General features: G+C 35.3%; 1 long non-coding RNA gene across 3 annotated transcripts in view; it reads left to right on the top strand.

Moving 5' to 3' along the window:
* LOC143382289 (uncharacterized) overlaps positions 1–24641 on the top strand; it is a 48324-nt gene that overhangs the window by 689 nt on the left and 22994 nt on the right. The window lies entirely within an intron of this gene.

Below are 24641 nucleotides of genomic sequence, written 5' to 3'. Positions count from 1 at the left end.
AGATGCCCAACAGATCTTATCTGTTGACTTTATTTGTTCTCTTATCCCTTCTCTCCCCCCTCCAAATTTAGTAATAACTACATGCTTGGCATTTACCCATTCAAGGAATGCCTAGTTAAGTGGGCATGACAGACATGAAAGCAAATAATGGTTGGAACTGTGGTATATCAAGGTATATAGAGAAGAGAACCTACTAACTCTAACTTAAACTTTTAAAGATAAATAGGCAGTTTTCCAGCATAAATAGAGGAGATGGCAAATCTTAATAAAAGACATGCAGCACAGGGTCAAATAATTGAGGAGGCTGAGTGACAAGTCCCAATGTTCAAGCCTGGGTCGCTGAAAAAGAAGCAGACAAGCCAAATCATGAATCTTTTTTTAAAATATATCCTTGTGACACAATGCGGGAGGAATGACCCTGGAAAGATTTACAATTTAAGTTATTCTTTTATTGGTGTAGGGTAAACAGAGAGTCTCTAGACCAGAATAGGGACCCTGTGAGTGGTGATCAACATCCAAAGGAGATGAGATCCTAAAATATGTAGGAGATCATATCAGTTGATTGCCGTGAGCAGCTAGAGGTTGAGAATGGAAGTGGCAAGGAAAATAACCTTGTTTTGCTCTTATGGAAGGGCAGGATAATGGTGTATTTCACCAAATGAGATAAGGATGAGTTGCGGGACACTTTTCTTTTTTTGCATAAAATGAAAAATGAGTTCAGTTTTGGACTTTGTGAGTTTGAAGTAAGACTGGGGTTTAGAGTTCTGGGGAGGAGGTTGGTTGAAGCTAGAAACACTACAGGCTTATATTACCACATTCAAGCAGACTGCAGTCTCACTTCATTGAGCACAGTTTCAAAACCACTCCCTCCTTCCCGGTCTTGTCTTGGGAAATTTTATGAAATACTCTATTTAAAAAACAAAAAATCCCCATGTGGTGATACGTGCCCATCCAATGCTTAGACCATTAATCTGTGCTTAATGGCCTAAGAACCATAAAAGGTCAGGTGTACCAGAAACTGAATATGACAGTGCTAACTAGTATAGCATCATAAACTCATAAGGTGAAATATTGTCTATGTTGATGTTTTAATAAAAACATTTAAAATCTACTGGGTACAATGCTACTGGTCTGTAATCCCAGCTGTTTGGGAGACTGGGGAAGGAGGATTGTAAATTTGAAGCCATCTTGGGCAACTTAGCAAGACCCCATCTAAAAATAAAATAAAAAGGGCTGGGGATATAGCTCAATGGTAGAGTGCTTATGCAGGGCCCCTACATTCATCTCAAGTATTTAAATAGTTGACAATAGCTTAAACTAGACGCAGACCAAGGGTTGAGGATGATGGCTGCACCAATATCTGCTGAAGGAAGAACTAGAAGGAGGATGACTTCAAGAGTGAGCAATAGGAACACTATGAAAGACAACCTCGAATTTATTAGTCTGTCTCAGCTGCTTCTTGGTTGTTCATAGCTATGCTAACCTAGCATAATGCAGTCAGAAATAGAATAGTTCATTTTGAGTAGAGGCTTCAGAAAGCTACAAGTAACGAAGGCACTATAAATAATAGCTATAGCAGCAAACCAAAGACTATTAGTTTTGAATTTTATATTCCTGTAAAGCAGTATTTTCCAACCTACCAAGTAAGAAATCCATTCAGTTACTTTTAGTTCTTAGATTGTTTAAATACATTATTCTCAATTTTCCTAAAAGAAAAATACATTTAAGTATATTAACTGTATAGGGCTGGGGTTGTGGCTCAGTTGTAGAGCGCTTGTTTCACATGTGTGAGACACTGGGTTTGATTCTCAGCACAGCATATAAATAAATGAATAAAATAAAGGTCCATCGACAACTAAAAATATATATTTAAAAAAACAACTATATAATGGATAATATACTGAACTAAAAATGAGAACAATTAACTTGAGTCCTTTTTTATTAGTTGTTCACCTTATGACTCTAGCTAAAGCATTTAACCTTCTATGCCCTAGTTTCTCTGACTATAAAATAAAGATAATAACAACTTTCTACCAGTCTGCCTCTCAGAGATATTATAAGAAGTAACAATGCTATAAGAGTTCTTTGAGGTACTTAGATGAAATAGAAGTATAAGTACATGTTAACAATTGGCATAAATAACAATAGAACTCACGAACATTTCTTAATTTGCTGCCTAGGCAACTCCAAAGAACATGATAAATCCGGATTTATAATAGGCTTAGAATTCTTGACTTGTGAATTTACTTATTATTATTTATGATCAAACCTTAGTAACACATATATTTGCCAAAGCAAAAAATGGGAATCTTTATTAACCACAGTTACTGTGTTCACTGCTACTCACAGGTAATATATGCCTTGGGAAAAAACATGGTATGTATGGTGGTTTTGTCAGAATCAGGTTTCAGAGTTAATGATTAGTCTGTAACATTACTCATGCTTCTATAGAATAAAATTGAAATGCAGGTATGTTTATTTGAAACATTGAGATGAATGTTCCTGTGAGCTTTTCATCATTTGCATCACTGACTGATGAGAAATACATAGTGAAATATATAGTCCTGTGTGATGTTGTCCAGTGTCCATCCTGAAAGTAGATGAATTTTCTTTTTCTTTTTCTTTTTTTTTTTTTCAGTAGATTGGTGGCTTTAGGTTTTCTTTTTTGAAAGATGTATGTATATATGTATATGTACATATACATGTATGTATATATGTATATTTATGTATAAATATGATGTATGCATATTTATTTTTATATACAGGATTACCATATGCCACTTCATAAAAATATTATATGAAAGTACATTACATGTAAATCTAGTAACAATAACAATAGCCTCATAGATCTATTTCGGGCCAGATAAGGTCCCCCAAAGTTGTTGGTTAATAGTAATTTGTCACCATTGGTGAAAAAAGTTATAGTACATGTTCAGTTATTAGAATTTTGAACACTATCTGTAAGACCCATGCTGCCTCAACTTTGTGTTATTTAATTTTGTTTTCACTACCGTTCCATACTTTCACTCATCTGTTATTACCTCTTTACTATTTTGTACTTTTTACCATGGTCTTCAGATAACAGTTCTACCAAAACATACTTATAATATAGGCATTTCTGGCTAATTATTGTTGATTACTTGTATAATCTCTAAAATTCAGTCAAACAATATTTTGTAATCTTAAAGTACAATTCTTATGTTTAAGGCTATGGTTACCAGCCTTTGTTTTATTTGTCTTTGTATGTCTCATGGTATGAGACTGCATACTCCAAAAATATTTTTAGGAATGAATAAAAAGTATATTGTGATATTTAGCTGAATAAAAAAATAATAAAGCTATAAACCACCTTAGACACTTTTAGGGGCATGTAGGAGGATGTGTGAATGAATTTTATAACATTCATGTTTTGTTTTATACTTTAAGTTGGTGGGACAATTGAGAAATGAAGGAAGAGAATTAATTTTCTATTTATTGAATATTTATTGAAATACTGTATTTCAGATACTGTACCAACCATCTTACAAAAGAATGAATGACTATTTAGGTCCCATAAATTTGGTTTGAATCTTGAGAGTCACAGAAAATAGTATTAATACTAATAAGTAGGACATTTGAACAAATCCTATTACTTCTGTCTTTTTTATACTTATACTCTATTTTATTATAATAATTGAAAACTGTAATCAAAAGATTTTTGAAATATACCTATCTCTTCATCCCTTATTCTTTTTATGATACAAGGCCATCATTCAATCTCTATTTTGGATCTTGACTCCTCTTGTCTATTTGGGGTTCTTGCTACATCAGTTATTCTCTTTCTGCTGTCAGCTTCTCACTCTTCACTGGTTTCTTGCTATTAGCATTCTCATAAGTTTAATAAGAATTTTAAATGTTTAAAATGTCTTCCTTATGCATAACCTCCCTCTAGCTTCTTTTCAAATCCTCATTCTTTGTTGTAAAAGAAACTTTCTGAGAGAATTTTCTATGCTTGCTATTTCTACTTTCTCAATTCTACTTTACTCTTAAACCTTTTATAATCAGGCTTTTACCCCAACACTGCTCTGAAACTGTACTTGATAAAGTCACCAACATCATCCCTATTATAAGATGCCTCTTAGTTCTTAATGTCTTAACAGTATTTGAAGCTGCTTATTGTTCTTTGCTTTTTTGAAACAATCTCTTCTCTTGTTTTCTGTAATACCATACTTCACTGTTTATTTTCTTTCACTGTCCTTTGGTGTTTCTGCTAAGCTTGAAACTCTCATATTGGATTCCCTATCTAAAATTTCTTGTGTGTTTTATAGGTGTTAAGCTCAAACTCTATATGTCTAATTGAACTGAACTGATAATACCCAAGTGCCCAAAGCCAGAGAATCTGTTTTCTTTGAATTGTTCCTTTATTCTGCAATATCCACTCAATTATCATGCACTATTAAATTTTCCTCCTTATTATAGCTTAAAATATTCTATTGCTATGCCACTTCCTTAATCCAAGCTGCTATTACCTCCTTACTGTTATTACTATAGATTAGATTCAATGGGTTCAGTCTTTTCCTGCTCTAAAACCAACCTTAGTAGTACAACCATTGTGGTTCAGAACACAGATACTATCTTTTAACTCCTCCACTTGTGTTCCTTTAATACTTCCATCAATCTCAGGAAAGCCTGGAATTGTTTGTCCTCCTTTATTCACCAGGGAGAGAAGAACTTCATCTGTTTTGTGTACTATTATTCTCCTTATATTGGTTCAGTATTGATTGTTGGATGAATGAACCTTGGGAAAATATTATAAAGTTCCCTCTCTCTTAATTAAAAGGTAAGCTGGGTTACACTGCAGTGATAGAAAACTTCAAAATCTGAGTGACTTAACATCATAAAAGCTATTGCTTGCTAGGCTAAATGTACAGTTTACATAATTATGAGGCAGCTGTTAGAGGCACCAATCACTGTAGACAGAAGAACCTGACGAATTTTATGATGTAAGATTTAAAGTGACATATTTCTACTCATAATTTGTTGACAAAGCAAATCACACATTATGCTTATTCACAGTGGGTAACCAAGCCGCATGCCCGATGGAGAGGGAAATACGAACATTTGTGTGTAGCACAATGATAACATGTTTTTTCCCCTGTTTGGGTTGCATATGACATAAATCCAGCTTAAACTAATTCAAGGAATGATAGGGGAAACATCCTTATCAATGATGAGGGAGGGGCCTGGGCATGTAGCTTAGTGGTAGAGCATTTGCCTAGCAGGCATAAAGCTTTGGATTTTATCCCCAGCACTGCAAAACAAACTAATGATAATAATGAGGGTGGGTGTGATCCACACACCATAATCCCTGCCACTCAGGAGGCTGAGATGGTCACAGGTTCAAGGTGCCTCAGCAAATTAGCAATATCCTGTCTTCAAAAGGTCTGGGTTCAATCCCTAGTACTTCAGGGGTGAAAAGGTTGCGGGGGGATGATGGAATAGATCATAAAATTGAAATAATTCATAAAACACTGACAGTGAAGGAGTGCGTCTGGTTTCCATTGATAATTGCTTCCAGGACTCTATGAATCTTTTCTTACTATTCTTCCAGTTTCCTCTGTCCACATGCCCATTGTACCTTTCAATTTTTACCTGATGGTTCCCACCATGCCAGAGAAGGCTAAATGTTGCTGCCCCCTCTCCCCTGTATCCTTAGCAGATCCTGAGTCATGGCTCTGAGTGTTTTTTATGAGTCATGTGTCCCTTTGGACCAGCCATCTGAGCCAGGAGACAGTTATAGAGCACAAATATATGAGAACTGCCATCTACCCATCAAAAATGGAGAACTTCATGGTTAATTTTATGTGTCACCTTTGGCTAAATTATATAGCCAGTTACTTAATCAGACCCTGTTTTAATAAACTTTTTCACTGCTATAACTAAAAGACCTGACCAGAACAATTTTAAAGAGGGAAAAGTTTATTTGAGGCTCATGGGTTCGGAGGTCTTAGTCTATAGACAACAGACTCCATTCCTCGGGACTCAAGGTGAGGCAAGATATCATGGTGTAAAAGTGTGGCAGAGGGAAGCAGTTCACCTGGTAATCCATAAACAGAGAAAGACTCCACTTGCCAGATACAAATATATATACCTCCAACCCCAAAGCCATGACCCCAGTGTCCCACTCCTCCAGCCACATCCTACCTATCTTCAATTAGCACTCAATCCCATCAGGTGATTAATTCACTGATTGGGTTAAGGCTCTCACAACCCAATCATTTCTCTTCTGAATCCTCTTGGATTGTCTCACCTGAGCTTTTGGGGGGACACCTCATATCCAAACATAACAGACCCTAATCTGGATGTTTCTGTGTAGGGATTTTGCACAGTGACTAACTCCTAAAAAAAAAAAAAAGTTGACTTTAAGGTGATTACCTCAGCCTAGGTGCCTTGATGAATGGATAAGAAAAATGGATACATACTCACAACTGGCATATTATTCAGCCATAAAAAGAATAAACGCATCATTTTCAGGAAAACATGGAACTGGAGATCATAATGTTAAGGGAAATTTGGGGGACACAAATACAGGTATCATGTTTTCTCATGTGGAATCTAGGGGGAAAGAGGCATGAAAGTAAGAGGAGAAGAGGAATGGGATAGAGGAATGAGGATGGGAGGGTAAGAGAAGGTAGAGGGGAATGGATATGATCAAAGTATGTTATTTACATGTACCAGTATACCATGATGAAACTTTATTACTTTAAAATTAAAATGTACCAATGGGAGAAAAAAAGAAGAAAAGGAGATTATCCTCCATGGTGTTGCTGGACCTCCCTAAATGGCTGGAGGGATTATGAGCAAAAGCAAGTTTCCTGGAGAAAAAATCCTGCCTCAAGATTGTAGTGTCACCTGGGTGTGGTGGTGTGTGCCTATAATCCCAGAGGCTTGGGAGCCTGAGATAGGAGGGTTGTGAATTTAAAGCCAGCCTTAGCAACTTAGCGAGGCCCTAAGCAACTCAGAGAGACCCTGTCTCTAAATAAAAAAATACAAAAAAGGCCTGGAGATGTGGCTTAGTGGTTAAGTGCCCCTGAGTTCAATCCCTGGTACCAAAAAAAAAAAAAAAAAAAAAACAGATTGCAGTGTCATCTTGGAATACAACTGAGTTTCAGCCTGCCCTATGGATCTATGCATTTTGGATTTGCCAGTTGCTACAATCATATAAACCAATTCATGGTGTGTGTTTGTATGTGTGTTTGGTTTTGTTTCCCTGGGAAACCTCAACTGATACAGGGATCATTCCAGGATGTGATAGATTCACTGAATTGGGAGCCAGGTAGCTGCACCAATAGAATTATAAGTGACAGTAAAAGATACACAGAAGAATGAAAAATAAAAAAAAAAGGAGGTAGGAATAATGAAAAGTACATGTGATGAATAATATTAGAATGTGGCTATGCATTGACTTGTAAGTAATTTTAAGTTACCTAACCTTGTCCCAAAGCATAATAAGGAATCACCATAGAAGTTCAAGCATATAAGTATATTAAAATTGTCATTCCTTTGTCATTCAGATTAAGTAATTCCTTCATTTCCAATTACTCTTGTCACAGAAGGTTTCTATAATTTCATGTTTTAGCATGTTTTATTTTTTCTTATCTAACATTCTTTCCACTAGTGTTTTTATCTTCTAAATAAATATATTAGTTTCTTATTGCTACTGTAACAAATTAGCACAAATTTAGTGGCTCAACACAAAAACAAATATATTATTTTATAGGTCTGGAGTTCAGAAGTATTAAACTTCCCTCTAGGGGAGAATCTATTCTTTGCTTCTTCCAGCTTCCAGAAGCTGCAGCTATTCCTTACCTGGCCTTCTATTTTCAAAGTCAGCAATCTCATCAGTGTTATTTTGCTTTTGTCATCCCACTTCCTCTGTGACTCAACCTCTTACCTCCTTTTTATAAGGACTATTGTGATTGCATTGGGTTTACCAGATGATCCAGGAGTGTTTCCCCATCTTAGGATCATTAATCATATCTAGCAAATCATTTTTTCTTGTGAAATAACATATTCATAAGTTTGTTATTAGGACATGAACATCTTCAGGTGGGGGTGTTATTCAGACAACCGCAATAAATAATTTTTAAACCAATATCACAAATATGTAAGTTTAAAAAAATCAAATAATATTGAGAGTCCCTTTCTCCAAGGCAAGTATTTTTAGCTTTGTGTGTGCATATGCAGAGGATTGAACACAGGACCCAGGATTGTTCTTCCACTTAACCATATCCCTAGACATTTTTATTCTTTATTTTGAGACGGTTTTGCTAAGTTGTCAAGACTGTCCTTGAACTTGTGATCTTCTATATCAGCATACCTAGTCAGTGGGATTACAGGTGAGTGACAGTGTACCCAGTTAGCTTTTTATATCTGTTTCTTCTACTCTTCATCTTTCTCAACAGTGGGCTAACACTGTCATTTCTTTTTTTTTTTTTAAATCAATTTTAGAAATTATCTGTTGACTTCTTATTTTAATAGACAATTTTATAGATGAAGATTTGGCATCCAACTTTCCCCATAATTTTTTTTTTTTGTCTTGGGGATTGAACCCACAGGTATTTTGCCATTGAGCTACATCCCAGTTCTTTTTAATTTTTATTTTGAGAAAGGTCTAGCAAAGTTGTTTAGGGGCTTGCTAAATTCCTGAGGCTGGCCTTGAACTGAAATCCTCCTGCCTCAACCTCCCAAGTCCCTGGGATTGTAGGCATGCACCACCATACCTGGCTTCCCCATCATTTTTTGATAAGCCAATAATCAATGTTCATATCATTATGATGTTGTAAATGTTTTTTTACTGCATTGTCAAATAGAAAAGAATGATTTCATTTCCTTTTCTAAAGACATGACTTTGCATATTTGTCTTGTTTCATTTGTATACATAATTTATATATATAATTATCTATTTCTGTATATAAGTTTCTAATTAGATTTTCTTAATGCTTTCTAAACATTTCATTGTATTATCCATTAAGTCTCCTTTTTCCTGGGGGTCAGTCCTCCTGATTTCTGTCCTAGTGATTCTCTAGGTCTACAGAAGAGGTCTTTTCCTGTAGTTTGCATTAAAGAGGGAAACAATGAGTAGAAAAGTGTTAAACCAAGATGCAAAGAAAAGACTACAATTTTAAATCAAATTAAAGCAAGCTTGTAATTCCGACCAGCTGGGACTGCCTCTCCTGAAATCCTTGGGTTAGAAGACAGTACGCCAGTTCTCTAGGAGTGCAGTTTTATAGCACAAAAAGTTGCAAAAGGGGAGTGTCTTGAGAATTTACAGATAACAGGATTTTGACAAGCAAAATACAAAGGCAGGTAGGAAGGTAATGGTCTAAATGGTTCAACACTTGGGGAGTAAATTTAGATCCCAACATCAAAATTTATGAGGCACCACTAAGGTTCCAGAGAGGGTTGTTATTTGGTCAGGGAAAATCAGAATTTATGAGGTGCCACTAAGTTTTCAGAGAGGGTAGTTATCTGGTCAGGGAAAACCAGGCATGGGTGAGTTCATGGCACAGGCAGGCATTCCAAGCAAGTTTAGAAATCGCAGTAATTTATAGTAAAACAGAAATTAACTTTTCATGATTTTGTGACGAGATGGCTCCCAATCTTAAAAATGGAATTAGGTTCATTAAAAAGATGATGAAAACTTTTTTGAGAGTTATATTTCTGATTTGTTGGACTGACTATTGTTTAAATGTTCTATGGTGATAGGAAAGATTTTAAAAAATCTGACTGAAATCTTTATGCTTATAAACAGGCCTGAGTTTGATATAAAATAGATCTTGCCTCAGTATTTCTAACAACCAAGTAAGACGCAGAGAGAACATTGGTTTTTTTAAATTAAGTATATTATAATTTCTTCAGTTACAAGCCCATAGTCTTTTGTATAACAAATTAAAGAATTGTTAAAAGCAATTGTTTATACTTTAAATCTGAATGCCTTCAGAAGACTTGGCTTGATACTGAAATTCCGAAAAATGTAAAATTTTAATCAGACCATAATCATGTATAAATAAAATGTTAAATAGTATTAGTCTTTTTCCTGACTTTCCACTGACAAGAAATCAGTATAAGAAGTAAGTCATTCTATAAATATTTGTTGAGTAGTTCTTATGGTCCAGATACCAATTGTCCTGAGGGTTCTTATGTTTACCAATTTTTCTTTCTCTCTTTGTTTTCAATCTTTCTGGGTTTTCTTTTTTTTCCATTCTAAAAATCATCCATTAAATTTCATCTCCCACTCTAACTACTTTTTAACTTCCTTTCTCACTTTGTACTTCTTGTCGGTCAGTGGTCATTTGCTCAACATAGGTGACTTATAAGTATTCTCAAGGACTCTGCCACATGCAACATCTCAATTTTTTAACTTCTCTAGCGTGCTGTGCTGAATATTGTATTTTATTTTTATTTTCTGGTGGTTCTGGGGATTGAACCCAGAGACTTGTGCATGCTAGGTAAGTGCTCTACCAACTGCGCCATATCCCCAGTCCTGTGCTGAATATTTTATAGGCATTCAAGATAGTATTGACTATTGAAAGATTTTAGAATTATAGGTAAATATAGCTTTGTTTCTAAGCCAATTTTTAAAAATTGCATGTTTTTATATCCACATGACAATGGCACCACCTCTGTTGATTTTAAAGTTATTCAGTAGTTCTTGTAGTTAAATTAATTTTGCTGACAAAACTAAAAAAATCAAGGGAAGGTGAATATCTGCTAAGATCTTTGGTTTTTGGCCTGATGGCTATTAAAAATAAACTAATGCATATGGCTATTAAAACATATGCATTAGTTATGTATTACTTCTGTGACAAGTTACCACAAACTTAATGGTCTAAAACAACACAAATTATTATCTTACTGTTCTTTAGATTGGAAGTTCAACATGTATCTTCCTGGGCTAAAATCCTAGAAGCTGCCCAACACTCTTGGCTCATGGCCCCTTTCCTTCACTGGGCTAACAGTGCCAGATCAAGTTCATATGTGTTGCCATTTCACTGGCTCTCACTTCCAATTCCATATTCTACTTTTAAGAATTATGTTAGGCCCAAATGTTTAATCTAGGATACTTCCCTATTTTAAAGCCAGTCAATTATCAATCTTATTTCCTTCTGCAACGTTAATTTCCCTTTGCTATTTAACCTAACACATTCCAAGGGTTAGTATATAGGCATCTTTGGAGGGGAATTATTCTGTCTACATAACAAACTAAGAAGAGAAACCAGACAATCCTAAAAAGGGGGGAAATTATGGCATTAAGTAAACATTATAATATGGAGTAGTAAATGTAATAAAGAACCATTCAAGAGAGGATAGCCTCTCTTGGTAATTCTTAATATTTTCATAGAATTATGAGACTGAGAAGAACTTGGATATGCTGTGTAATTATTGATAGAAAGCAAAACATCAAAGCTAATTTGTATTGTAAAAAAAATAGCATTTCAGAAAAGAAAAAAATTTTATCACTTATCTCTTGAAAGATTTGAGCTTAAAATTATGACAGAAGGCAAATTTATGCAAATAATTCTGAAATGAGAAAGTGTATTTTCTTAAATTCAATGCAATTATGAAAAAGGATTATATTTTGCAGGCACATAAGTTGATGATTTTGGGATTTTAAATTGTTTAAGTTAAATATAAATGACTTCTTATGACTATAATGCTCTCTTGGATTTGTGTTTTAGTGCTATTTTGGTATTATGTCTGGGATTTTCTAATTTGCCTCTAAACTTAGGTAGAAAATACTAAGCACATCCTCATGTGTATACATAAATATAGCAAATTGGATGATGTTTTCTATAGCCCACCATCCACCTAGTTCCACTTCCGTGCTCAGCAAAAGTCACCAGGATGGAGTAGATTTGTGAAGCATAGAAGAACAATTTCACTTTTTCTTTTTGTTCTTAATGGGAGCCAGGGACTCATCATTGTCAAAAAGAATGAGATTAGAATTTTCTATTCCTTTTATGTTTGCATGAGGTTTCCCAATGTTAAACCAAAAACTTAACTACAGTGCATGTTTAATACATCAACATTCTTTTGCCAAAAATATATTAAATGAAATTTGAAGTCTAAATCCCAAATAGCTCTATTTTGAAATGATCATTTAAAAATACAATCTACATCTCCTTTCCCTATTTCTACTTTTGATTTTTTTCACTTTTAATTTTGTTATATATGACAATGGAATGCATTACAATTCATATTACATATAGAGCACAATTTTTCATATCTCTGGTTATACACAAAGTAGAGTCACACCTCTCGTGTCGTGTCTTCATACATGTACTTGGAGTAATGATGTCCATCTCATTCCACCATCTTTCCTACCCCTGTGACTCCTCATTTCCCTCCCTTCCCTTTTCCCCTTTGCCCTATCTAGAGTTCATCTAATTTTCCTGTGCCCCATCACCACCACATTATGAATCAGCATCCTTAAATCAGAGAAAACATTTGGCATTTTTGGGGGGTGGGGATTGGCTTATTCACTTAGCATTATATTCTCCAACTCCATCTATTTACCTGCAAATGCCATGATTTTATTCTCTTTTGATGCTGAGTAATATTTCATTGTGTATATATACTACATTTTCTTTATCCATTCATCTACTGAAGGACATCTATTCATTGTGAATTGTGCTGTTATAAATTTGATGTGGCTATGACCATGTAATATACTGTTTTTAAGTCCTTTGGGTATAAGCCAAGGCATGGGATAGCTGGGTCAAATGGTGGTTTGGTTCCCAGTTTTCCAAGGATTCTCCATACTGCTTTCCATATTGGCTGCACCAATTTGCAGTCCCACCAGCAAGGTATGAGTGTACCTTTTTCCCCACATCCTTGCCAACACTTATTGTTTTTTGTATTCTAAATAGCTGCCATTCTGACTGGTGTGATACGAAATCTTAGAGTAGTTTTGATTTGCATTGCTGGAGATGTTGAACATTTTTCATATATTTGCTAATTGATTGTATATCATCTTCTGAGAAGTGTCTGTTCTGTTCCTTAGCCCATTTATGGATTGAGTTATTTGGGTTTTTGGTGTTAAGATTTTTGAGTTTTTTATATATTCTAGAGATTAGTGCTCTATCTGATGTGCATTGGTAAGAATTTGCTCCCATTCTGTGAGCTCTCTATTCACCTCACTGATTGTTTCTTTTGCTGAAAAAGAAGCTTTTTAGTTTGAATCCATCCCATATATTGATTCTTGATATTAATTCTTCATTATAGGAGTCTTATTAAGGAAGTTGGGGCCTATTCTGACATGATGGAGATTTGGGCCTATTTTTACTTCCATTAGGTGCAAGGTCCAAGGCCTCTGTTTTAATTCCTAGGTCCTTGGTTCACTTTGAGTTGAGTTTTGTGCATGGTAAGAGATAATTTCACTTTGTTGCATATGGGTTTCCAGTTTTCCCTGCACCATTTGTTGAAGAGGCTATCTTTTCTCCAATATACATTTTTGGCACATTTGTCTAATATAAGGTAACTGCAATTATGTGGGTTAGTCTGTGTCCTCTATTCAGTACCATTGATCTACAAGTCTATTTTGGTGCAAGTACCATGCTGTTTTTGTTAGTATTGCTCTGTAGTATAGTTTAAGGTCTGGGAGCTAGATCCCTAGCTCAGTTGGTAGAGTGCTTGCCTTGCATGCACAAGGTCCTGGGTTCAATCCCCAGTACCAGTACCAGTATCACATACACACACAAAAACAACAACAACAAAAACAAACCTTGTAAGGTCTGGTATAGTGATGCCACCTGCTTCACTCTTCTTCTAAGGTTTGCTTTAGCTATTCTGGGTCTCTTATTTTTTAAGATGAATTTCATAACTGCTCTTTGTATTTCTATGAGAAATGTCACTGGAATTTTGATTGGAATTGCATTAAATCTGTATAGTGCTTTTGGTAGTATGGTCATTTAGACAATATTAATTCTGCCTATCCAAGAACAAGGTAGATATTTCCATTTTCTAAGGTCTTCTTTAATTTCTTTCTTTAGTGTTCTGTAGTTTTTGTTGTAGAGGTCTTTCACCTCTTTTGTTAAATTGATTCCCAAGTATTTTATTTTATTTTCTGATCAGTAACATATCTAAACATTGTAAAATCTATCTATGCTAAGCCCCAGGCCAACATCATTCTAAATGGAGAAAAATAGAAAGCATTCTTTCTAATATCTGGAACAAGACAGGGATGCCCTCTTTCACCATTTCTATTTAACACAGTTCTTGAAACACTGGCCACAGCAATTAGATGAAAGAAATTGAAGGGATACAGATAGGTAAAAAATAACTCAAATTAGCACTATTTGCTGATGATATGATTGTATACCTAGAAGGCCCAAAAAATTCCACCAGAAAACTTCTAGAACTAGTAAATGAATTCAGCAAAGTAGCAGGATATAAAAATCAACACCCACAAATCAAAGGCATTTCTGTATATCAGTGACAAATCCTCTGAAAGGGAAACAAGGAAAACTACTCCATTTACAATAGCCTCAAAAAAAATGAAATACTTAGGAATCGACTTTCGATTTTTTGTGATTAAATTTTCTTTTTTTGGACACATACACAAAATAAAGCCAGAAGTCCCACAAGAGCTGGGCATGGTGGTACATGCCTATAATCCCAGCAGCTCTGGAGGCTGAGGCTTGAGGATCAAAAGTTCAAAGTCAGCCTCAGCAATTTAGTGAGACCCTGAGCAACTTAGAGAGACCCTGTCTCAAAATTTAAACAAATAAAAAAGGGCTGGGGATGTGACTCAGTGGTTAAGTGCCCCTGCATTCAGTCCCTAGTATAAAAAAAAAAAGTCCAAAGGCAAAAAATGTGAGAACAGTATATTAAGATAATAACAAAATTTTAAAATCATAGGAGAGTTTTAAGGTGGTCTAGATCAGAAAATTTCTTAAAAATTGATTTGCCATGATTCCTGAATGTAGTCAAGACCCTTTAGTCCATATTTTCCCATTTTCCAGTAGAAAGAACTCAGTGATGATGAATGAATCAATAAAAAGTAAAGTAGAATTAGAATTCTAGTTATTCTCAAAATCCAACAGTACTTGGAAGCATGCATATTCACCTATAAGAACTGGAGAAAGTATTGATTTGGGAGGAGTTCTTAGCCCGTATATTAATCAGGATTCTCCAGAGAAATAGCACCAGCAAAGGGTATGCTTGTATATATATGATGAGGAGACCGGTAGGAATTGGCTTATCTGATAACGGAGACTGAGATATCCCAAGGTTTATAGGCAACAAGCTGCAAACCCAGTAGAGCTCATATGTAGTTCTAGCCTGAGCCCCAAACCTGAGAACCAGGAGAGCAGATGGTATAACTTCAAGTCAGAAAGCCAGCAGTCTCAGGACCAAGATTTGCCAGTTTTAATATGAGACTAAAAGCAGGAAAATACCAAAGCCCCAGTTTAATGAGTCAGGCACAGGAGTTTTCTCTTACTTGAGGAAAGTTAGCATTTGTATTTTACTCAGGCCCTCCAAAAATGAGGGTTACCCACATTGGGGAAGGCAACCTGGTTTTTTCAGTGTTCTTGTTCAAATGTTAATGCCATCCCAAAACATTCTCACAGACACACCTACAATGTATGACCAAATATCTGGGAACTCCAAAACTCAGTCAAGTTTACACATAATACTACTTAATCAAATTAGTTTTAATCTAATGCAAGCTGAGGCAGGATAAAGGCCTTTTCTTGGAATCTTCTTATAAATGTGTAATCCAAGTACTTTATATAAATGATTTCCAAACACTCCTAATATATATTTATAATATCGTTTATAATATCGGTATCTGTCACATATTAATATTGCAGTCCTGCAGTTTTCTTTAAGATTCACATGTCAGTGATGATATACTGTATAATGAGAAACTCTTTGATTCTGTTAGGTATCTGCTTATCCCCCTGATGACTCAGGTGAATGCAATAGACATGAATCCTGTTTGGTCTAAAGTAATTAAGGGTCCAGAATGGAAACAATCCTCCCTGTCAGAATATTGGTTTAATGACATATTATTATATATGTGATAAAGTTCTGTCCAATTAAAAGTATAGGAAGGTTGCTTGCCTAGCATGCATAAGGTCCTTCCGCACCACCAAAAAAAAAAAAAAAAAAGAGAGAGAGAGAAAGGAAATATAGGAAGGTCAAGTGGAGTTGCTTCTTGGCAAGATTTATCTCATTTATAAGAAGATCCCAAGAAAAGGCCTTTATCCTGCCTCAGGATTTAAACATGGATGTGTCACAGGAACTGCTACAGCATTTTGCTATAAGCTGAAAATATCGGAGTGAATATATTGAAAGACTCTACATCCTTCATACCAACCAACCCTTCCTCCATATTTCCTGCTCTTTAGTTTCTGTCATATCATATAATGAACTCCCTTATTATTTAAGTGAAGTTGAATCAGGGATTCTTTTCTGTTCCTTGCAACCAAAGTCATCTTGATAAATTTTGCCCTCAAACCTTTCAAAAATTGAGTTAATACTCATCTCACAGTTGGTGGAAAAATCCAATGTTTCTTTTAATTCTTTCAAGCTGACTTTCTTTAAATCAATATTTTTTCATACCAAACTCTTGAGCACTGTTCTGATCCAGCCATGGAACATGACTTTTTCTCAAAAAAATCTATTCATATTAGACATAAAAAGTTTTTTGACAGGATATGTGTGTATGCACATGCTTTTATTAAAAGTTTAGGCTAAGGGAATAGAGTTTATATTACTCCAGTAAAACATCTTAAAATGAACTTTTAGGTATTCTTGGTGGGGATACTGGGGATTGAACCCAATAATTTTACCATTGAGATACCTCCCTAGCCCTTTTTATTTTATTTTGTTTTACTTTGAGGCAGGATCTTGCTAAGTTGCTTAGGGACTCACTGAGTTGCTGAGGCTGGCCTTGAACTTGTGATCCTCTTGTCTCCTCTTCCCAAATTGTTGGGATTGCATGCATGTGCCACCATGCCTGTTTTTATTTTCAAATCAATTTAGTTTTCTACTTATTTAGGGTCTCTGGTTTAGTTTTGCATAACAAAACTCATACATGCTCTGCTAAATTAAGAACATTTATTTACCTTGAATCTTACTTGGGGAGCATAGAAAAATTGGCAGAAACTTGGAAATTTCAGTCTTCTTTCTTTCCCTTGTGTAAGATTCTGCAAATGAAAGGACACTACATGGGGAGTGCAGTCATCCTGCTTATCCACAATGATTGGTTCCAGAGCCCCTATGAGTACCTAAATCCACTGATGCTCAAATTCCTTACACAGAATGGTGTAGTATTTGCATATAACCTATGCAAATCCTACTACGTAGTTTAAATTTTGTCTCTAAATTACTTAAGATAGTGTGTAAGTACTATGCAAATAGCTGTCATACTGTGTTGTTTAGGGAAAAATAACGAGAGAAAAAAAGCCTGTATATGTTCAGTACAGATGTAATTCTTTCCCATATATTTTCAACTGAAGTAGTTTGAACCTGAGATGCAGAACTGTGGACATAGGACTGTTATGGCAGCCCTAGCAAACCCATATGGCAAGTTAGTTGCATCATTTTGGTGGTTTCAATATAATCCAAAAGAGAGCTTTAGTTGATATTATTTTATATAAACAGGCATTATCCAGACCAAACAAAACCAAATGTAAAACGAAATTGCTTTTAAAAAATGTTTTTTAGTTGTAGATGAACACAATACCTTTATTTATCTATCTTTATGTTGTGTTGAGGATCGAACCCAGGGCCTCACACATGCTAGGCTCTACCAATGAGCCACAACCCTGGCCCCAAATTACTTTTTGATTAGGCATAATTCTAAAAAGTTTTCTAAGTAAGTTTTTTGGGAACCAACAGCATAGTGCGAAGTTCTAGGCTGGGAGCATGCTAATTTTTTTGGCTTTATTGCTATGTTGGTAGAGACAGTAAGCAGATTGAAAATAGTAGTAGAACAGTTACCATTGTTTAATTTTACTCAAATCAAAGTTCAGTTAATATCTTTAATACTATTACAAAAATATTGTGAAAGGTTTACTAATACCAGTTCACAAAATTTCTGATTATGGTAGTATTTTTCATTCTCAAGGACATGTGATTATAAATGTAATAGTAAAGAATAGTCCAATTTCCCTGAATTAACTGATCTTTTTTTTTTGTATTAAATCTCATTTGAATTAAGTAGGCACTTGATAGGAACATTATACAGATCTGACATTGATATGAAATTAGATAAGTTTCAAGTATTTTTATGAATATTTTAACTCTGAGAGGCATAATAATAAAGAGATACCCCAAAAGTGGTTGCATGTTGAAGACAGTGAATAGTAAGTAAGTTAAAGAAAAAAATGAATGGACTAAAATAGCAAGTTCATGTTAAAAACTGGGCCACACAAGGATAATTAATAAGGATTTTTGTGGAGTAGCAATTGTCCTGGGATCATATTTGTCACTTCTATCCTTTTAAGGAACAAATTAGAGGGCTTCAAAGAGATAGGACAGAAAGACTTAAAAGAACATCTGGTTAGAGATGCTTTATTAAATGCAGCATTGACTAAGACTAAGCCTAGGGAGTTTGTCCCTGCAAAACCTCCAATCTGCTACTGCCAGAAAGGTACTACCTTCCAGCCCAGTCCAGCCAATAGACTGCTGCAGCAAAAGCAGTGACACTGCTTGGCTTCCTTGATACCTAATAGACCTACAGGGATAGACAATAAGTTTCTAAGATTTTTATTGTATTTTACTTAATTATTTTTATTTTGGTAATTGAACCCAGGGGTACTCTACCACTATACTACATTCCCAGTCCTTTTTATTTTATTTTTCGAGACAGAGTCTCACTAAGTTGCCCAGACTAGCCTCAAACTTGAAATCCTCCTGCCTCAGCCTTTCAGGCATATGCCACTGGGCCCAGCAGTTCTTGAGATTTTTGTTTACAAAACTCTTATCATGAATAGAAACTGATGATGAAATGAGGTTTTTCCAGGTTGTAAGCTCTGTAGCATCAGGAAAAATTCAAAGTTTCTGAGAAGATTGTCTTAAATAATAGAAATTGTCCACTCTAGTCCAGTATTTGACCTTGAGTATATCAATAACTATTTTTCCAAATAAGGTTACATTCTGAAGGATTGGGGTTAGGACTTTAATATATGAGTTTTGGGTGACACAACTCAACCTGTAGCACTCATAATTAAAATTATGTTTTATAATAATGGTTCTTACATTTCTTTACTGTCTGTGTAAAAGGCACTAGGCACTGGGAATAAAATAATAAATGATAGTTCTTTTTCTTCAAGAAACATCAGTTCATGGACTCCTGCCCCTTCATTGATAGCCTTTTGACTTTTAAGGACATGAAATAAAAAGAGGACTATAAATTATTAAAGACTATGGCAGTGTGGGAAGCCATTCTCGCACATGATTGGGCACCTCCCTGATTGGGTGTGAGTGGTTCTGGCCAAACTGTGTCAGAACTAATCCCCACCCTTTCCAAGTGTGAGAGAACACTATGCAAACTTCAGCATGCAAATTATCTCATTTAATCCTTACAACAATATGAAAGGACAGGAGGTATTATCATTGTCCCTGTTTACAGATGGGGAAACTCAGGCACTGAGAAGCCTAGCAAGTGGCAGAGTGAGGATTTAAAACTAAGATGGTCTGCCCCTGAGCTACACTGCTATAAAACCCCTATAGTATAAATCTTCTAATAATGGGAAGACTTGAAAAAAATGTCTTCATCTTTGAACAGTGACATAAAGTAATATCATCTAATTTCTTCTTTTTCCCTTTGTTATTTTCTTTTTTTTAATCACCAACATTTATTTTTCACCAACAATCACAAATCCATTTATTTTTTCCATCAACATTTCTTCCTAAAAAAGACTTTTCCATCATACTCCCCCTGCTCCTTTCCAGAGAGGGACTCCCTTTCTATCCAGAAACTGAATTGACTCCACAGAACAGGGTTCTCTACTGGGAAATGGGGAAATGTTTGGCCTATTACTCTAGGATGAAGAACAGAAAACCTCTCATCTTTTAGAGGTAAAAACTTTTGAAATGTGGAGAGGTGGAGTAAAGTTCATTTCAGAAAACAAAACAAAACAATCCTGTTTTTCTGGGTCATATCTATTATCCTACCCTGCCACTACTAGCAAAAACCCAGTATCTTCACTGACACTGGTTTCCATTTGTATGGTGACAGTAAATAAGGGTTTGCTGGTTGATCAGAGATATTTTCCTCTCAGGATCTAAAGAAAAAAGAAAACTCAGCAATGTTTCTGCTTATGACCTGAAGGAAAGTATAACTCAGTAATGCTATTTTGGGGAAGAAAAGTGAGATATATTAAACTTAGGTAAGTTGGTTCTTAGAGATCTGATAATTTTCCAAAATTAACCTCATGGTAAATTAAACACTTTCCCAATTATATATCCCAATCTCTCTCTCTATTCTAATAAATGACAAGATTCTGAGAGAAACATTAATAATATTTGATTATGTGGTATATCACAAGCAATTACAGAAAGTGTGTATCTACAGTAAATATTTTCTTTTACAATTCTAAAGTCTTTAATAGGATCCTTTTACTGTGAAGAAGATCCCATTTTAGGGACATGATTTGCATTTTCATTGTTAAATAATGGCAAGTACTACCGCAACGTGACTTACTATAGAAATGTCTTTTAAAAGTCTAGGTGCAAATTGCCTTTGGAAGCACAGATTTTTTTTAAAAGCCAATTTCAGTAATGTAGAATCATATTTGCTTCCAGAATCTTTCTCTTGAAATATCTTTAGTCATATTGTATTAACATGTTAATGTCCCCACATTTGTTGTGTCTTGGGCACATGTGTTTAGCAAACATGTATTGAGTATTTTATTACAAGTACTGACTAAAGGGCCAGGATACAAAGTTCAGTACGATATGGAGCATATTCTTAAGAAGGAAATTGTCTAATGCAGAAGACAGGTAGGTAAATGGGCAATTTCAGTACAATGTGGGGAATAATATATGATGCAAATATGCACAGGGAGCATAAGACAGCCAGCTGGTGAGGTGAGCAGGGTCAGGATAGTAGTTCAGGAGAAGAAAACATTGGAGCTACACAATGAGTAACTGTTGTTAAAAGTGACTTACAAGCCAAGTGCAGTAGCACACACCTGTAATCCCAGTGGCTAGGGAGACTGAGACAAGAGGATCACGAGTTCAAAACCAGCCTCAGCAATTTAGCGAGGCACTAAGCAACTCAGTGAGACCCTGTCTCTAAACAAAATACAAAATAGGGCTGGGGATGTGGCTCAAAGGTTAAGTGCCCCTGAGTTCAATCCCCAGTAGTCAAAAAACAAAACAACAACAACAACAAAAGTGACTTACAGATTTCTAGATCTAGTAAGATTTGATTTTGTCAGTTCCCAAATGTTTCAAGTGACAAATGCAAATTTGAAAAGAAACATTTTTGGGGGCAGTACTGGGAATGAACCCAGGGGTACTTTACCACTGAGCTATATAACCAGAACCCTCTTTTATTTTACGACAGGGTCTTGCTAAATTCCTGAAGCTAACATTGACCTTGTGATTCTCCTGCCTCAGCCTTTCAGGTCACTGGGATTATAGGTGTGCACCACTGTGCCAAGCAAGAATCATTATTTTGATGATGGGAAACTCAGCCAGCATGTGACCGATTTTGTCTTTTCTAGCTCAACTATCAAGGCCAGACATCATGAAAATGATGTAGTCAATGGAGAAAGTTAATGTTAGCTGATTGAGTTAGAGAAAGAAATATGCTATATATAGATTTGGCCAGAAAAAAACAAAAAAGGTCTGATTCCTTCTCATTTCAGGATGAGGTAAAACAGTTTCCAGATGAGTTCCTTGAATGCTGAATCTCTGTTTTTTTCATCTTTAAATTCAATCATTCCAGGCTTGAAACTCACCAATGTAACTGTTCAACACCATCATCAACAGCTTTGAATAGATTCAATGATATCTCAAATGATTGTACTTGAGAGTAGGAGGTGAGGGCACCATTTCCCTCTCTATCTGCAGTAGAGTAGTTACTGAGAAAGTTGTTTAGGAACTCTTCATTCATTCACTCAGATGTTATTCATCCTTAAAAAAGATTATAGTATGAAAGGTAAATTATAGGTTGAGAATTATTTGTCCAAAATGTTTGGGATCAGAAATGCTTTGGATTCAGGAATGCTTGCATATATATAATGAGATATGATAGGAATAGAACCCAAATTTCAAAATGAAATTCATTTATGTTTCACATACTTTACTCACAGCTCAAAGATAATGTTATACTATATTTTAGTGCACTTGGGTTTTAACTGCAACCTGTCACATGAGGTCAGGTATAGAATTTTCCACTAGTAGTGTCAGCACTTTACAAGTTTTGGACTTTGAATCATCAGAGGAACTCAGTATGTATATCTTAAGGTATTTTTAAAAAGTCATTTACATCATACCCCAAAATCTTTCCCCCTAGGCCAACATAGTTTTCCACATGAAGGGTTTTTGAATTGAATTGACTTCATGGGTTGAGTTCCTCGGCAATATTTTTCATTCTCAGACGTGTCCCAGGATCCTTTTCCTTTCTCCTCTGAGGTTATGCTACTGGATGTGAACTCAAATCCCTTTATTCAGAAACTTACCATGTGAACTTCCATAAAAACACTGTGTAAAATATCGGGCTGGGGATGTGGCTCAAGTGGTAGAGCGCCCGCCTGGCATGCGTGTGGCTGGGGTTCGATCTTCAGCACTACATACAAAGATGTGTCCGCCAAAAACTAAAAAATAAATATTAAAAAATTCTCTCTCTTTCTCTCTTTTTTAAAAAAGCACTGTATAAAATCTTCATCAATTAAAAAGAATAATAGAATGGAAGGCCTGGAAATGTTCCCAGAAATGTCCTTCTCAACCTTAAAAAAAAAGAGAAAGAAAAAAACAAACCCTAGTCTACAATATTTCTACTCATAGGAATAAAATTTAAACGTAAGTTAGGATAAACAAAAGGTCTTATTAGTATGTAGGTTCTGAAGAAAAAGTACTCTAGTGGCTTCTTATTAACAGAAAGGCTAGATAGGAGTCCTCCTAACTAATTTGGTCCTCTAGATCCTCTTTAAAAAAAAGCTTTTTTTTTTTTTTTTTTAAAAAAGCTTTATCTCTAAAAGAAGGGGGAAAACAAAGCATGTTTTGATGGGGAGTAACAGGATTGACATAAGTAAATAAGCAAATAGAAAATACATATTTCCATTATATATTTGGAGCAGATTTTTTCTTAATTGAAGAAAAAATGAGGCTCCATTTCCATTAGTGATGAAGTAGCATACATCAATCCAATCATCTCACAAGCAACCCTTATAACTCTGGACAAAATATGAAAAACAATGACATGAAGACATTGAAAAGTGACCAAAGCAGATAGAAAATGGAGTGGAATCAACCTTGGAAGAATGGAAGAATGGGGTGAGTTTTCCATTTTTTAAGACTAAACTTGAGGGAAAGCTTTAGTCTGCAATATACAGGATACCTCCGGCCCAGAAACTTGTAAACTTGTAGGTTAAGAATTCAGAGTCAGAGTCTGGGGAAACCACAGCCAGAAAGTGAAGGAGAATATTCCAGAAAGCAGTGAGCCAAAACAAAACAAAAACCCTCAACTGAGCAGGTTTCAGCTACTGTTCATCACAGAGATACAGAGGAGATAAGAGTTTAAGGTTTAAGTTCTGCCAAGTAATTACATACTATTAAACCAAAATCAATATTCTTGAGAAGAACATGACAAAGCTCAGAATTTATATACCATATCGTGCATTTACCATGTCTAGGATACAACCCCAAATTCCTAGACATAAGAAGACACAGGATAATGTGACCAGTGCTCAAAGGAAAAGGCAGTCACTGAATACCAATTATAGGCTGCTTCCTGTATAAGAAGACAAGGATTTCAAGGCAGTTCTTATAAATTATACTTGAGAAGGGTAAAGGAAATATAATTTTAAAAAATATTTTGGTTGTTGATGGACCTTTATTTTATTTATTTATTTATATGTGGTGCTGAGAATTGAACCCAGTGCCTCACACATGCCACTGAGCCATAACTCTAACCCAGGCAATATAATTTTAATGAATGAACATATAGGAATTGACAGCAGAGAAACAAAACCCACAAATAACCAAATAGAAGTTCTAGAACTAGATATTAAAATGTCTAATTTTTTTTAAAAAAATCACTGGATAGGCTTAACTACAGATTAGAGAAAGCAGAAGAAAGAATTAGTATTCTTGGTGATAGATCAATGGAAATTATCCAATCTGGAAAAAAAAAAGAAAGAAAAAGAAGGAGAAATCTTGGGAAAAATTAGCAGAGCCCCAGTGACTTGATAACAATACTGAGAGTTCTAACACATGTAATTAGAATTACAGAAGGGGAAGGAGGGAGAAAGGGAGAGAAAGGAGGGTAGGAAGACAGAGAATGAATATGATATTATGACTGAAAATTTGAAGAAAATGGCCAATGTGTTTCCAAACTTGATGAAATATATAAGATAGTGGGTTTGTGTGTGTGTGTGTGTGTGTGTGTGTGTGTGTGTGTTTTTGCAGCATAA

This window comes from Callospermophilus lateralis, chromosome 1 (genome assembly GCF_048772815.1).
Source record: "Callospermophilus lateralis isolate mCalLat2 chromosome 1, mCalLat2.hap1, whole genome shotgun sequence".
NCBI lineage: Eukaryota > Metazoa > Chordata > Mammalia > Rodentia > Sciuridae > Callospermophilus > Callospermophilus lateralis.
The sequence above is the reverse complement of the archived record's forward strand: the minus strand, read 5'-3'. Positions and strand labels throughout refer to the sequence as shown.